Raw genomic sequence first — 16,639 nt, 5'->3', positions numbered from 1 at the left:
AACAAAGCATTATAGAGAATAATGAAGTGTGTATTACATGCAAACAAAGCATTATAGAGAATAATGAAGTGTGTATTACATGCAAACAAAGCATTATAGAGAATAATGAGGTGTGTATTACATGCAAACAAAGCATTATAGAGAATAATGAGGTGTGTATTACATGCAAATAAAGCATTATAGAGAATAATGAAGTGTGTATTACATGCAAACAAAGCATTATAGAGAATAATGAGGTGTGTATTACATGCAAACAAAGCATTATAGAGAATAATGAGGTGTGTATTACATGCAAACAAAGCATTATAGAGAATAATGAGGTGTGTATTACATGCAAACAAAGCATTATAGAGAATAATGAGGTGTGTATTACATGCAAACAAAGCATTATAGAGAATAATGAAGTGTGTATTACATGCAAACAAAGCATTATAGAGAATAATGAAGTGTGTATTACATGCAAACAAAGCATTATAGAGAATAATGAAGTGGACATTACATGCAAACAAAGCATTATAGAGAATAATGAAGTGTGTATTACATGCAAACAAAGCATTATAGAGAATAATGAAGTGGGCATTACATGCAAACAAAGCATTATAGAGAATAATGAAGTGTGTATTACATGCAAACAAAGCATTATAGAGAATAATGAAGTGTGTATTACATGCAAACAAAGCATTATAGAGAATAATGAAGTGTGTATTACATGCAAACAAAGCATTATAGAGAATAATGAGGTGTGTATTACATGCAAACAAAGCATTATAGAGAATAATGAAGTGTGTATTACATGCAAATCATCCATTTCAAAAGATAAAAAATATGCAAGAAAAACAGATATAGTAGTCTATGAAAAAAGACAAAAGTAACATTAATCAGTGAAATTGCTACAGCCAGTGATTAGAGTGTTTTGTGTACAGAGAAGAGGCAGTTCCAGTAATAACAGTAGTAGAAGGAGCAACAGATCTAGTTAAACGAATTTACTCATACTTAGATGTGTTACCTATACATGTAATCCCATATGAATTACAGAAGAAGGCAATCTTGGGCACATAGTGCATGCTGAGAACACTTTTCGCTAACATCAAAGACTGAAACAATACTAATTTTATGAACTCTAATTGCACCCTGACTTAAAATGGGGTTCATTAATGTCATGGTATTAGAAACCCATAATACTTGGAGAAATTAAACCAAGTAAATAATGCAAATGTTTGTAAAACATCTGAAACACTGAAAAACTGTTATATGGAAGCTAAAAAAACTCAATTTATTAAAATGCATAAGGCTTGTAAACCTTTCTGTGAATGAGAGTTTAACTAACTTGTAAATCAAGTCTAGTGTTATCAAAACAGCCTGTAAGAGCAGTCATGTTCTGGAGCTTCCTATCAAACTGTACTAGATAAGCTTGATAAACTGTAATTAAAATATCCTAGTTTATAGGTAGATACTATTTCCTTGAAATAAGGCATTTAAAACAAAAAAGTACCAAAGGCAGTGAGAATATATAGGTAACTTAATGGTGTTATTGATGACATCTCCTTTCAAAAACAGCTTTTAGAGTGCTTTGACAATTATTGAGCTGATATGTACTATATGTAAGAAAGAAAGGCAATTGCACAAAGGTCTGGATGACATTTCAGTTTTATACAGCAATATACAGCAGCGTTTACTGTTTGAAGATCAGAAGAATAAATGCAAACATGTTTTACAAGTGTTACTATACACTGTGAAAAAAATCAAGAAATATAAACCTGCAGGTAAGTAAGGGACAAAAATGACTATGAAAATCGTACGGCACACACAAAACCCAAAAATATCCTCAAAACACACACACTCACTTTACAGAGAGAAGTTCTGCATTCAGAGTCAGATGGGTTTGATTTAACTGAGGAAATTTCCTATGAAACCAATGTGCCAAATATCTCATTAGATTACCCCCTTCCTAGGTATTCTCAACGTATAGCTGGCCACTCCAGCCACCAGCTGGAGAACAAAATTAATCCATAGTGGAATGACTATGACTCCTCTCAGCCCCCCAAAACTGACAGAGGAGAACTATAGGAAATAGGGGACATGAGCAGGGGAAAGGACAAATATGCTGAATGCTTTTAAAGTGATTTCTGTTTCACAAAGTGGAGTCTTGAATATTTTAACAATTATAAGATTTTTAACTACAGTGAGTTTAAAATTGAGGAAAGACACTTTAGACTGTTGAGGAAGGGGCTCACCTTTGTACCCTACATTACACTTTAGCCATACCAATGGTCTTATTGGGTTGAAACTATTTAGTTGTGAGCTCAACCTTAGCTTAATGTTCAGTACCAAAAAGGAGAGAGATCACAGAATGACAAGGGGCTATACAAGAAGAGGAATGTCAGCCCACCTCTTCACCCTGTGATTCATTTATATGCAGAATTGCATGAAAAAAGTTCTACGGGAATTCCACAATTCCTTGATATTCTGTGGGTGTTGTAACCTCATCAAGGATGGAAAGGAACTACTGCAGGAAATTAGCCCCTGGCAAATCTCTAAGCGTGATAACGTCAGGCAAAGGGGGGTGCTTGCTAATCACAAATTCTACCGAGTACAGTAATGACATGTAACCCATTCTTTCAAATTCTGATAAACATGATTTGTTATCTTGGAATGAGACCAACATTTCTTATAGAAATATTGACTTATTTTAGAAGATCTGCTTCACAAGGTGTCACTACCAAACAAACCCATCATAACCAATATTTCCAACTATTTTTGGCATACCCAAGATACACAAAGATATTCAGGACCCACAATGATGCCTACTGTAGCCATTGAAGGGTCCAAAAGTTACCTTCTGGCTACCTATGTCAACATAAAACCTTTTTATAAGCAATGCCCCCAAATGTTGAAAGACTCTTGGGATTTTCTTGAAACAATGAAGAATGGCCTATATGACAATGATAAACTTAATGTTTGCAACGATTGTATCAATTTACTCTTAGTTATCCCTCACCCTGTGGGGAGGAAGAGTGATTTAAAGAACCTGTCTATTCAACAGAGTTCCTTTTACCAACACAACTAAAATTGTGGTAGAACTAATTGAAACTGTATTGAAAAATAATTGCATTTATTCTGAAGGAAAATTGTACCAACAGCTACAAGGAGTGGCTATGGGGCAGCATGTGTCCCACTCTATGCAAATGTAGTCTTATGGCTATGGCAGCAGAGATTTGTATTTGACTCTGTTTATATCAAACACTGGACTCTTTACACCTGATTCCTTGATGATATTTACATTTTTTGGAAAGAAAGTAATGAGCACTTGCAGGACTCGATTAAGTATCTGGATGCTATCACCAACGTTCTTAGATTTACTCACCACCTATCCAAAGAAGAAATGCATTTTTTTGGATGTAAGGTGTGATGCCCCTGCACTGGCCCAGTAATCAAGGAGTCTCAATCCTCACCACTGGCAACAGTGAGGGGATGTACATAATGGGAGGATGATAAGTACACATGTAGTAAAGTACAATTTCCCTTAACAGCACACAGAGATCACAGTCAGTCTCGGGATGGTTTATCCCTCTTTCTCCAGATCCCCAATAAGATTCCCCACTGGCACAGCTATAGGGTTAATATCTCAGCTGAGGGGGTCAAGCCAAGATCTCCAGCACCCTTTCTGTCCAACCAGTGCTTCATGTTCATGCCCAGGTAGCTCACACACACAATTTGAGATTTGATTTATACACACACACACACACACACACACACACACACACACACACACACACACACACACACACACACACACACCTGGGGAAGGCTGTCACAAATTTAATAGCTATACCCCCTTTTGCCCAGACTAGAAGGTAGTTATCACTGCCACCAACCCCTCCTTATCAGCTACTAGAAGACCCTTTTAAAGGGTGACCAATCCTACTGTGTAATGTTACTATTATCCAAATGGTAAGTGTGACCAAGACCAAGGGTATTTCGGAGTGGCCTGTACAATGTCAGCAAATACATATGCAAGTACGCTAAGAGCTTAAATATGTCTCACAAATATCAGCCACAAAGATAGGTTTAAATATATTTATTAATAAATAATAAAAGAACAAGACAATACTCAAACAACACAGTAACTACAGAGCTCAGAATCACAGGAAATATTTTATAGCAACATTGCAGGACAGTCTCAAATAAATACAGAAAACATCTAAACTAATCTTTACTATATTCCTATTTATATCTAGGAGAAATTACTTTTCCCTAGTTACTTACTATTAGCAAGGCAAATGCAGATGAGTGGATGTTCTTATTAGGTCCAAGACAAGATACAAAATGCACAGGTCTCTCTCTCTCTCTCTGACAGAGTTCTTAAATTAATATCATATATTACTGCTGGGTTAGCCTGGATGACATCACTCTTTGTCACCTGCCTTCAGTTCCCAGGCCAACAGAAACTAAGAATTTTAGCATCTCTGTGTGAGAAGTACATATCTCTCAGAAGTTTGCAGAACTTGGAAGTCATAAAACAATAAAATGCTTTTACATTTGAAACCTAGTAATTATTTGTGTTTCAAGACAACAGAAAAAACATCTAGCTCTAGGCATCTTGTCTGCTTGTGAAGCTGGGAGATAACACAGTTGTAAAACACTTTAGCTTATTTTCTTGGAGTTTTGCAAGTTAACCCTGTATGTTCCAGCTTCTACTATTAAAACATACATTTGCACAGGTATATAGTTTATATACATTTCTGTTCTTTTCCAGTAGGGAAATGAGGTTATGTACCTACCATAACGTTCCATGTTAGTTGTCTTCTCTCGCCTTCTTTCTTGCTGGATGGGTTCGGAGCCAAACCTCGGCTCCGACTCGGCCTATACTAAAGCTCGAGAGCTAATTTTACCGGCTTGAGGCAACCCTATATCCCATGATCCTAGGCGGTAACTACCCAGATCTCGTCTGGTAGCTGATAAACAATAGCCAATTCAGTCTCCCCACTGAGGTGGAGGAGGAGAAAGAAGAACTTCCCAAAAATCACTATCTAAAGCTGTAACAACCCCAGGACCAACTGTTTGGGCTTGGAATAGTGCCAGATAAGGTCCCTTAGAAGAAGGGAAAAACCTCTCGGTCTGTCCAGGCTAGGGGGATGGTGGGCGGGATGCAAGAAAGAAGGCGAGAGAAGACAACTAACATGGAACGTTATGGTAGGTACATAACTTCTCAATGTTAAGTTGTCAATCTCACCTTCATTCTTGCTGGATGGGACCACGTCTCTAGCACCTTCATCCTGGGTGGCTCATTGGAACAGACTCTTGAGAACGGTGGAACCAAAATTTGCCCTGTGTCTGGAGGCCATGTCCAATTTGTAATGTGTAACAAAGGTATGAGGAGAGGCCCAAGTGGCTGCCGCACAGATAGTGTCTATTGGCACTCTAGCTTGAAAGGCTGCTGATGTAGCTAACACTCTGGTTGAATGGGCTCTTGGCCTAGTAGTCAATTCTTTACCTCTGAGTTGATAAATATAGGTAATCACAGAAGACAGCCACCTAGACAGGGTCACCTTGGATACCGGAAAACCCTTTCTACTTTCTGCATAAGATAAGAATAGTTGATCAGATTTCCTGATTTGTTTAGTTCTGTCCAGATAGTAGCGGAGTTGACGATGAACGTCCAGACAATGTAGTTTTTGCTCCGCCTTGTTTGAATAGTTAGGGAGGAAAACTGGAAGATCAATAGATTGATTTAAATTTGTCTGAGAAGCCACCTTGGGTAAAAAAGACGGGTTAGTTCTTAGAGAAACTCTGTCTTTATGGAACACTAAATAAGGAGGACGAATGCAGAGGGCATGAAGTTCAGATACTCTCCTAGCAGATGTAATGGCGACTAGGAAGAGTGTCTTCCAGGAAAGTAACTTTAATGAACAGGAGGCCGCAGGTTCAAAGGGAGGAAGAATCAAGGATGCTAAAACTAAGTTTAAATCCCACTGTGGTGGGGGGTCTTTGATCGGGGGCCTGAGTAAAAAGATACCTCTGAGAAATGCCTTGCAAAGCTTATGGGACATGATACTGGAGTCCGACAAGCCTATGTGAAAATTTGAAATGGCTGCTAGCTGAACTTTTATTGTGGAGGAAGAAGATCCTGAATGAAAGATTTCGGTTAGGAAATCCAAGACCGAGTGTATTGGAGCAGTGAAGGGATCTATGTTCCTAGCCTTTGCCCAAAAGGAAAAACGTTGCCATTTGCTAGCATAGATCCTTCTGGTGGAGGACTTAAGGGAAGCTACAATAATATCCCGGACAGAACTTGAAATCATTGGAAGCCTGGCTTGGGATGGAAGTGGAGCAACCAAGCTGTGAGGTTGAGAGATTGGAGGGATTGGTGCAGCTGCCCTGATTGATGGGCCAAAAGATCTGGCACTGGATCCAGATGCCAAGGCTGCTCCAAAAGATAGCAATGCAGGAAAGGGAACCATATCTGTAGAGGCCAATAAGGGGCAATGAGGATCATCTTGGCTCTCAAGGTGGTAGCTTTCTGAATTATCTGTGTGATTAATGGAAAGGGGGGAAAAGCGTATAGAAGTCCGCGAGGCCAATCGTGGACTAGAGCATCTCTGGGGGGATGGCCTGGAAGGGGGAAGAGAGTGAAGAAGTCGAGGCACTTGCTGTTTTGTGGTGTTGCAAAAAGATCACAGCAAGGAAACCCCCACTTCTGAAAAATTTAGTCCGTCACCGATTGCTTGAGAGACCACTCATGGGGCATGAGAATAGCTCTGCTCAGCCTGTCCGCTATGACGTTGGACTTCCCGGGGATGTGTGTTGCTATCAGAAACCGCTGAGAAGAGATCGCCCATTGCCAGAGTCTCAGTGCTTCTCGACACAGGGGCTAGGACTTGGTTCCACCCTGCTTGTTGATATACCATACTACGGACATGTTGTCCGTCTGAATTGCAATAGTCCCCAGGGGAAGAGAGTCTTGGAGGGCTTGCAACATCAAAAGCATTGCTCTCATCTCCAGGATGTTTATGTGCAAGTGGCATTTGAAGGGTTGCCATGTGCCATAGACAGTCCTGCCCTGAAAATGCCCCCCCCACCCAATCAGGGAGGCATCCTTTGTGACCGTGGCGACCAGGGGGGGAGGAGTGAATGGTCTGCCTTGATGGACTTGAGGGGAGACCATCCACCAAGATAGATGTCTTCTGCAAGATAGAGTGATTAAGATCTTGTGTGTCATAGGGAGCTGTTGGAAGGACCACTGGGAGAAAAGCATCCAATGAAGAAGCCACATGTAAAAGCGGGCAAGGGGAAGAAGCGTGATGGCTGCCACCATGAGACCTAATACTTTCAGGACATACCTGGCCTGAATTTTGTTGCTCTGAAGGAGGACGTGAACATGATTTTGAATATCCAAGACCCTCTGCTCTGTTAACTTTGCTGAGAGCTGAACGGTGTCCAAGGTGGCACCTATGAAGGTAATAGACTGACAAGGCGACAAGGCAGACTTTTCTAAATTTAGAGAGATACCTAGGTCTTTGCAAATGTGAATGGTGTAATCTCTGGATAGAAGAAGTTGACACCTGGTGGTGGCATTGAGGAGCCAGTCGTCTAGATATGGAAACACCTAGAATCCTTGACGTCTCAGGTGAGCCGTAACCACTGCCATACATTTGGTGAACACTCGGGGGGCTGTAGTGAGACCAAAGGTCAGGGCTCTGAACTGGTAATGACTGGCTCCCAGCCGGAAGCGGAGAAACCTTCTGGAGCGCCTGTGCATTTTGATGTGATAGTACGCATCCTGAAGGTCCACTGAGCACATCCAATTGTCCTTGCCCAGAAGGGGCAAAATGGACTGAAGTGTGACCATCCAGAACCTCGTTCTTTTTACAAACTTGTTTAGTTTGCTGAGATCCAATATTGGCCTCCAGTCCCCTGTTTTATTTGGTACCAAAAAGAACTTTGAGTAGACTTCGGATCCTATTTGGTCTGCTGGGACTGGCTGGATGGCTCTCTTTTTTAGCAGTTTTAATATTTCTAGTGCTGCTTGTTCCCTTAGACTGGGTGGAATATCTGGAAGAGACCCCATTTGAATCGCTGGGGTTAGGATAAAGGGAATTTTGTAACCCTCGGATATGATCGACTGCACCCATTTGTCTTGAGTGAGGGAGAGCCAGGCTTGTGGGCACAGCGATAATCTTCCCCCGACTGCCTCCAAAGGTGGACAGTCGGGCAGTGCCTCAGGGATGCTGGAAGGGTTTGTCAGAGAGGGTTTCTCTGCTACCCTGATTCTGCGGACCCCCTCTGCCTCTTAGACGGCGTCTATTGTTGTTGTTCCCCCCTCTGCCTCTGGAGGTGAACTGACCTCTTGTGTCAGGCGTGACTCCTTGTGATTTGTAGAACCACATTTTTCCACCCTTTTGACCCTTAGGATATGGTCTACATGGGGTTGAAAAACAGACTCCTACGGCAGAAAGAGTCTTGCCATCTTGTTCACATCTGGTCAAAGTATCTTTCACTTGAGGTCCAAACAACGCTGAACCATCAAAGGGGGAGTTAGTGAAAGATGCCTTGAAGGGGTCTGCGAAGTTGCAATGCCGCATCCAGGTGTGACGCCTCAAAGCCACACCTGTGCCTGCGACCCTACTCACCCCATCGGCTGCATACGAAATAAGCCGCATGGAGGAGTTGACAATGGAATTCAGGGTTCCTAGCTGTGAGTTAATTTTGTCCTGAGACCCAGCAGCTGAAGGATCCTGTAGGACCTCACCCAGTTCTTTGAGAATGTCTCTTTGAAGACGGGTGAAGTGGCATAAGTAATTCAGCGTCCGCATGGCAAAGGTCGCTGACGAGAATATCCACTTGCCGTACCTATCCATTGTCCTAGATTCCTTATTAGGCGGATGGATAGGCACTGAAGGATCAGCCAGTTCCTTCTTAGTGGCTGCCGCCACCACCATGGCATCAACTGGGACACCTTTAGATAAAAATTGCTTATCAGAAGGGGCTGTTATAAATTTGGAAGGCCTCCGTGGGGTGGGTTCCATCGAATCAGGGGCCGTCCACGCCTTCCATGCCACCACTTCCATAAGGAGGTCAAAGGGCAGAGACACCCAGAAGGTGGAGGGTCGAGAACCAAAAGCCTCCAGGTAAACCGACTCGTCCTCGGAAGGATTAAGGGAAGACCAGTTCCCCCTCCTGGATTTCAAGGATGTCAGAGAAGGAGACATCCTCAGAGGGGGACTTTGGGGATCCTTCCGACTCATCCAAGTCGGTGTCAGATGTGACGGACTCAGGGGAGTCCACATGCTTCCTCTTACATGTCCTCTTATGTGGGGGTTCACCTGACGGATCAGGAGAAACCTCGGAAGAGGAGGATATTCGCAATGGGGAAACCTGAGGCATTGGATCTCTGTGGCCGGGGGCGAGAGAGTGGGACGAGACCTCAGCAGGCACTACAGTGGGAGGAGCTGATGGAGCTGACCGTAGGGCTGGCACTGGGGCCAGTATGCTCCTCATGACCTCGAAGGTGGCCCTATCAGGCAGGCTAGAGAGCTCCCACTCCGAAGAGCTAGGAACCCCAGCCGGCACCGAACAGGGACAGCTCCGGAGCCGATGTCGGGGCCAAACTCACCAACGCCAATGCTCCGAGAGGGAGAATGGGGTCGGACAAGGGTCCAATGCCACCTGCCCCCTCTGAGCCGGCGAGAGAGTCCAAACACCCAGATCCCTCCAAGGATGGCACCATGGATGAGATCAGAGCCGACGACGGAGCCGAAGGGGGAGGTATCGGCTCCAACGTCACAACGGTCACGGCTCCGAGGAGCTCCGGCTCCGAACACTGGGGCAGAGTCGAAGGAGGAATAGTATGTTGTATGGATGTAGCCGCTGTCTGATGAGACAGGCTGTGAAGCATTTGGGCCAGTGCCTGAAACTTTAACAGTCTGCTTACCACCCTCTCAAGGTCATGGTCGGAAAGCCTGGAAGACTGAGAGGAATGGCTCCGATGGCTCCGCTTCGAGAGTAACGGTGACCTCAGAGCCGAATGGATAGATTCCAGAGATGGAGATCTGGACCTCTTGCGCATGGAGGGCATCAAGGTTGATGGAGCCGATGGAGCCGTAGACACGTCGGCTCCAGCCGGAGCCGACTTTGAAGATAGAGTCTTAGAGGTATCGGCTCCGGCTGGAGCTGATGCATGCAGCTGCGATACAGAGGTATCGGCTCCGGCCGGAACCGATAGTGTCGCAGAAGGTGAGCCACCATCTGAAGGCTTAGAGCATGGAGCCGATGGTTTAGGTGGCTTTGAATGCTTCCCCGGCACGGACTTAGCCGGGGAACCTTCGGGCTTTAATAAGCCCCTTAGGATCAACTTATTCCTGCACTCCTGCAGGACTCTTGGGCTGAATGCATGGCACACCGAGCAAGAGTCCTGCAGGTGCAGGGGTCCCAGGCAATAAACACAAGAAGTATGACCGTCTGTCAGAGACATCTTCTGACAGCACAAGTCACACTTCTTGAAGCCTGAGACCTTTGTCTCCTTTGACATATTGTTGTCGGAAGGAAAACAACAATTGTAAAGATAGAAGAGAAACACACACACACACACTCCAACAAATAGGGATACAGGGATACTAAAGGTACACTCACACAGCTAAGAATCCCTGTGAGGGAACTAAGAATAAAACGGAAGGGCCTAAGGCCTAACCTAGGGTGGGAGTATGACTGGGTTAAGGGATAAAAATAGGAACTAAAAATTTAAAATAACCAAAAAACTAGCCTATTTAGAAATTATATATTACTATACTAGGGGAAAACTAAGTAGAAGACTAAGATTTTACTGAAATTTATTCACTAACCTGTGAGCCGGTAAAAAGAGCACCTCGCTAGCGAAAGTGGCAAACAAGATCTGGGTAGTTACCTCCTAGCATCATAGGATATAGGGTTGCCTCAAGCCAGTAAAATTAGCTCTCGAGCTTTAGTATAGGCCGAGAACCCATCCAGCAAGAATGAAGGCGAGATTGACAACTTAACATTTATTGTTATCTACTCATCCTGAATAGGTACATACCTATTCTACTGAAAATGGTCCAACAGTCTCGTGTTAAATGCAAAAAAGTGCAGTCTAGTAGCATTCTGTAAAAAAAATCTGTTCCCACCTCATATGTTTTAAATGGTACTCCTCTTCAAACAGACATGGTCATAAGGAACCTGGGTATTTCATGTGGACAACTCTCTCTCATTTAATCATCATGTCTCCATGACAGTCAAGAAATCTTTCTATGTGGCCCAAATAATTTCCAAGGGAATGTCTTCAAGATGCAGAGATACATCCTTTTATAAGTGAATTACTCATAGACAGACAATTTACTTCTATAGTTAAAAAGCTAAGGAACACCAAATGTTCCAAGTCATCCTCTGGGATGAATACAAAACTTTATGAAAGGCTTGGATAAAAGAAAAAAAATATATCTCTCTAAATATCGAACATACTTACATCTCAGAGAAATCTGCAAAGTCACTATTATCTGAATATCAAACATGATAACATGTAAGAGGAAACTGAAAAGTCACTATTAATGCAGTCAAACCCAATTATATCAGGAAGAAACAGACAATATTTATGAGTCAACCAAAATGGTTTCAAAAAACAATCCTAATACCTTCAGTATGCCTTTTAAAAGTATCATTGATCTTAATAACATTTGAAGCTGCAAAATATTTCCTCCTACTCTGTAAAAGTAATAGCCTCAGTTTCACCACTGACGTAGATAATTTAAAAGCTAATTATCTTAAACAACATTTAATATCCAATCCACTAGTCACCATCACAATGGAGGCACATTCACAACAGTTGTTTCCCTGGGATTCTTTCTAGACTGTCTACAATTTTTTTTTTATTCATAAGTGATATAATGACAGCCATATCCCTCAAACCATAACTCTTCATGCAGATCCTCTTCAGGTGAAATTAACTTTATCCAGACAATGCAGATGACATTGTCCATCCACCACCTCAGTCCAAGCTGCCCTTCAAAAAGACTTCATATCCATATTTACTTGCTTTACCCAAAATAAATATACTTTTAATGTTAATAAAACTGCCATGATGTACTACAGCTTCCAACAGAAACTGAATGCAGTTTCCTGCCTGTTAATCACCAACCTGATCAACCAACCAAGGAGCATGGTAAAACAGTCTGCGTATCGTGGTCTAATGCTTGATAACAACTCTCTTTAAAAAATCAGATTGACAGTGCCGTTGCTAAAGTTACCACTCAACTGAAATGCTCCATATCTATTTCAAACTACCTTACCACAGAACCCAAAAAAGCTCTGACAAAAAAACAAACATATTTATACAAAGAGTAGAATATGCCCTAGCAATTGCTAACTTACACTCTGTATATAAGACTTTTGAATTACAAACCGCCATTAATGCCGTGTATAGATTTGTTTACCTTTCACCACAACTTAAACATCATTGTCTCACCCTGTAAAAGAGAAACTGGCTTCTTGGTACAGCCCATTCCATACTCCTTTTATCCAGACAAACTTAAAATACTAAGCCATTCTTTCTGCTTATCTCTAAGAAGTAAGCTCCAAGTAACATCCTCCTCCTACTACTCTCTTAGAAGCCAGGACAACAACACCCTAACTTTGGTATGTCCATCTTTTGGCCTTGCCGTAGGTAAAAATCTTTCATTAAAATTGCACTTGTGAATTGGAATCATCTCTTGGCACAACTGCAACAACTTTAATGTGTGCTCACATTTACAGAAATAACTAACAGTACACCTAAGACACATATAAGTGTACCTGCTTTATAGACAAAAAATAATCTCCACCACCCAGCTATAGTCCTCCATCTTATTCCTATATTCAGAGATAAGCCATAACTCCTTATGATTTATATCACATAACAGAGGGACTTCCCCCATTGTAGACATGCAAATTTAACTTATAATTTTTCTTCTTGTAGTAGGTAGTAGTAGTAATACACTAACACCTTCTGATCCAATCGATAATCAGTTAATGACTGCACCCACTCCACTAATCACTCACTAATAGATAGTCGTAGTAATGAGAAGTTATGTACTTACCATAACGTTCCATGTTAGTTGCTATCTTCTCGCCTTCTTTCTTGCTGAATGGGTTCAGAGCCGAACCTCGGCTCCGACTCGGCCTATTACTAAAGCTCGAGAGCTATTTTTACTGGCTCGGGGCTATCCTATGTCCCATAATGCTAGGCGTCATATACCCAGATCTTGTTTGATAGCTAACACTATGGACATACATGTCCCACCACAACAGAGAATATATATATATATATATATATATATATATATATATATATATATATATATATATATATATATATATATATAAATAGAAGCTCTTATAAATATATACATATCTCTTATAAGAGTTACCAAGAGAGCTAGCTGAGGAGATAACTCTAGTGACGAAAAATCTCACAAGATACTCTCAGTTTTTCCAGGCTAGGTGGAACACAAGAAAGAAGGCAAGAAGAAGACAACTAACATGGAACGTTATGGTACGTACATAACTTCTCAATGTTAAGTTGTTAATCTCGCCTTCATTCTTGCTGGATGGGACAGCGTCCCTAGCACCTGGGTCCTGGGTGGCTCAATGGAACAGACTCTTGAGTACAGTGGAACCAAAATCAGCCCGGCTTCTGGAGGCCATGTCCAGCTTGTAATGAGAAATGAAGGTATGAGGAGAGGCCCATGTGGCCACTGCACAAATGGAATCCATTGGCAATCTTGCCTGAAAGGCTACTGAAGAAGCTAATGCTCTGGTTGAATGAGCTCTGGGCTTAGAAGGGAGCTCTTTATGCCTCAATTGGTAAATCAACATGATAACAGAGGTCAACCACCTGGACAAGGTTACTTTGGAAACAGGCAGGCCTTGCTTCCCTTCCGCGTAAGAGAGGAAGAGCTGGTCTGATTTCCTCGTCTGCTTAGTTCTATTCAGGTAGAAGCGTAATTGACGGTGAACATCCAAACAATGTAACTTTCATTCAGCCCTATTGGTATAATTTGGGAAGAAGACAGACAGATCGATGGTCTGATTCAGATTTTTTTCAGAGAGTACTTTGGGTAAAAAGGATGGATTAGTCATAAGTGACACTCTATCTTTGTGAAAAACAAGGTGAGGAGGGTGAACACAAAGGGCTTGATGTTCTGATACCCTTCCTGCTGAAGTGATAGCTACTAAGAAGAGAGTTTTCCATGAGAGCAGCTTTAACGAACAGGAAGCCGCCGGCTCAAAAGGAGGGAGAATTAAAGACGACAGCACCAAATTTAGGTCCCACGGAGGGGGAGGATCTTTTACCGGAGGCCTAAGTAAGAAGGTTCCTTTTAGAAAGGCTTTGCAGAGCTTGTGGGACATAATGCTAGTCTCTGACAAGCCAACGTGGAAATTTGCAATAGCTGCCAGCTGAACTCTGATGGTGGCTGAAGAAGAACCCATTTGAGAAAGTTCTGCCAAAAACTCTAAAACTGTTTGGACAGGAGCTGTAAAAGGGTCCACTTGTTTATCCCCTGCCCAAACAGAGAAACGTTTCCATTTGCTAGCATAAGTCTTTCTGGTAGTAGACTTGTGAGAAGCGAGAATAATGTCATGAACCGACTGAGAAATTAAAGGAAGCCTGGCTATGGTTGGAAGTGGAGCAACCAAGCTGTGAGGTTGAGAGATTGAAGGGATTGATGCAGCCCGCCCGATTGATGGGTCAGAAGATCTGGCACTGGGTCCAGATGCCAGGGCTGTTCTAGTAGATGACGTTGCAGGAATGGAAACCAAATTTGTCGAGGCCAGTAAGGGGCAATAAGGATCATTCTGGATCTCAAGGTGGTTGCTTTCTGGATTAACTGAGTAATTAAGGGAAAAGGGGGAAAGCGTACAGAAGACCCCGGGGCCAATCTTGGACTAGAGCGTCTCTGGGGGGAAGACCTGGTAGAGGGAAGAGGGTGAAGAAGTCTAGGCACTTGCTGTTTTGAGGGGTTGCGAAAAGGTCGCAACAAGGCTGACCCCACCTTCTGAAAAATCTTTCCGCTACTAGCTGGTTGAGAGACCACTCGTGGGGCATGAGAATGGCTCTGCTCAGCCTGTCCGCTATGATGTTGGACTTCCTGGGGATACGCGTTGCTACCAGAAACCGTTGAGAAGAGATCACCCACTGCCAAAGTCTGAGTGCTTCTCGACATAGGGGGTAGGATCTGGTTCCACCCTGCTTGTTGATGTACCACACTACAGACATATTGTCTGTCTGAATTGCAATAGTCCCGGTGGGTAGAGAGTCTTGAAGGGCTCGCAATGCTAAAAGTACCGCTCTCATTTCCAAGACATTTATGTGCAGGTGGCATTCGAAGGGTTGCCATGTGCCCTGGACTGTCCTGCCCTGAATGTGCCCCCCTCACCCACCTGATCAGGGAGGCATCCATTGTCACAGTAGCAACAGGAGGAGGAAGGACAAAAGGTCTGCCCTGAAGTACCTGAGGGGAGACCATCCACCAAGAAAGGTGCCTTTTGCATGACTGAGTGATTAGAATGCTGTGTGACATTGGAAGCTGTTGAAAGGACCACTGGGAAAATAGCATTCACTGCAGGATCCGCATGTGAAAGTGAGCTAGGGGGAGTAATGTGATTGCTGCTGCCATGAGGCCTAGTGTTTTTAGTACGAATCTGGCTTGGACTCTGCTCTCCTGTATTAGGATCTGAACATGATCGCAAATGTCTGAAACACTTTGTGCAGGCAGTTTTGCTGACAACTCCACAGTGTTTAAAATGGTGCCTATGAAGGTAATAGACTGACAAGGTGACAAGGCAGACTTTTCGAAGTTTATAGAGATACCTAGCTCATTGCAAGTTTGGACAGTATAATCTCTGGACTGGAGTAGTTGATGCCTGGTTGGCTGTAAGGAGCCAGTCGTCTACATATGGAAACACCTGGAATCCTTGTCATCTCAGGTGAGCCGCAACCACTGCCATGCATTTGGTAAACACCCTGGGGGCTGTGGTGAGGCCAAAGGGCAGGGCTCTGAATTGGTAGTGACTGGCTCCCAGCCGGAAGCGGAGAAACCTTCTGAAGCGCCTGTTCATTTTGATATGGTAGTACGCATCCTGAAGGTCTATAGAGCACATCCAATTGTCCTGACCCAGAAAGGGTAGAATGGACTGTAGTGTGACCATCCGGAACTTCGTTCTTTGAACAGACTTGTTCAGCCTGCTGACATCCAAAATAGGTCTCCAGTCCCCTGTCTTTTTTGGTACCAAAAAGAACTTGGAGTAGATTCCGGATCCTTACTGGTGTGCTGGGACTGGCTGGATAGCTCTTTTTCTTAGCAGCTTTGAAATTTCTGGTGCTGCTTAATCCCTCAGACTGGGTGGAACGTCTGGAAGGGGCCCTTTTGGCTGTTGTGGGGTGTGAATAAAGGGAATTCTGTAACCCTCGGATATGATCGACCGTACCCATTTGTCTTGCGTGAGGGAATGCCAGGCTTCTGGGTACAGTGATAGTCTTCCCCCGACTGCCTCCGAAGGTGGACAGTCGGGCAGCTCCTCAGGGGTGCTGGAAGGGTTTGTCAGAGAAAGATTCTCTGCTACCCTGATTCTGCAGACCCTCCCTGCCCCTCGG

This window comes from Protopterus annectens, chromosome 9.part0, assembly GCF_019279795.1.
Source record: "Protopterus annectens isolate FY-2018-M chromosome 9.part0, PAN1.0, whole genome shotgun sequence".
NCBI classification, from domain to species: Eukaryota; Metazoa; Chordata; order Ceratodontiformes; family Protopteridae; genus Protopterus; species Protopterus annectens.
The sequence above is the reverse complement of the archived record's forward strand: the minus strand, read 5'-3'. Positions refer to the sequence as shown.